This window comes from Diceros bicornis, chromosome 3, assembly GCF_020826845.1.
Source record: "Diceros bicornis minor isolate mBicDic1 chromosome 3, mDicBic1.mat.cur, whole genome shotgun sequence".
In the NCBI taxonomy this organism is placed as follows: Eukaryota; Metazoa; Chordata; class Mammalia; order Perissodactyla; family Rhinocerotidae; genus Diceros; species Diceros bicornis.
Window position 1 is genome coordinate 95,481,562 of NC_080742.1, and position 352 is coordinate 95,481,913.

The following is a 352-nucleotide window of genomic DNA, read 5'->3' on the forward strand; positions in this document are numbered from 1 at the left end:
CTGGAGATGTTGGAGATGAGGTCTCAGCTGCATGGAGAGACTGGTTTGGGAGACTAAAGCTGACATAAGAGAGAACAAAAGAAAAAAGCTGGAGGGAGAGAGTCCTGATAACATTCGAGTTCCTGGAAGTCAGCTTCTCTAATATTCCCATTGTTGGGACCCAATAAATTCTTTCTTAAATTTTATATCAGTTGAAATTTAATCTCTACCACTGACTGCCAATGTTAATACAACAAAATTCTAGGGGTGAAATAATATTAGTAGAACCATGCTTTTGAGAGGGGGTGTAGCTCAGTGGTAGAGCATTTGACTGCAGATCAAGAGGTCCCTGGTTCAACTCCAGGTGCCCCCT

The 352-nt window shown here is 42.0% G+C and overlaps 1 non-coding gene across 1 annotated transcript; it reads left to right on the forward strand.

Annotated features, from left to right (window-relative positions):
- The first annotated feature begins 280 nt into the window (after positions 1–280).
- TRNAC-GCA (transfer RNA cysteine (anticodon GCA)) lies at positions 281–352 on the forward strand. The gene has a single exon. It is a non-coding gene; the product is annotated as a tRNA-Cys (tRNA).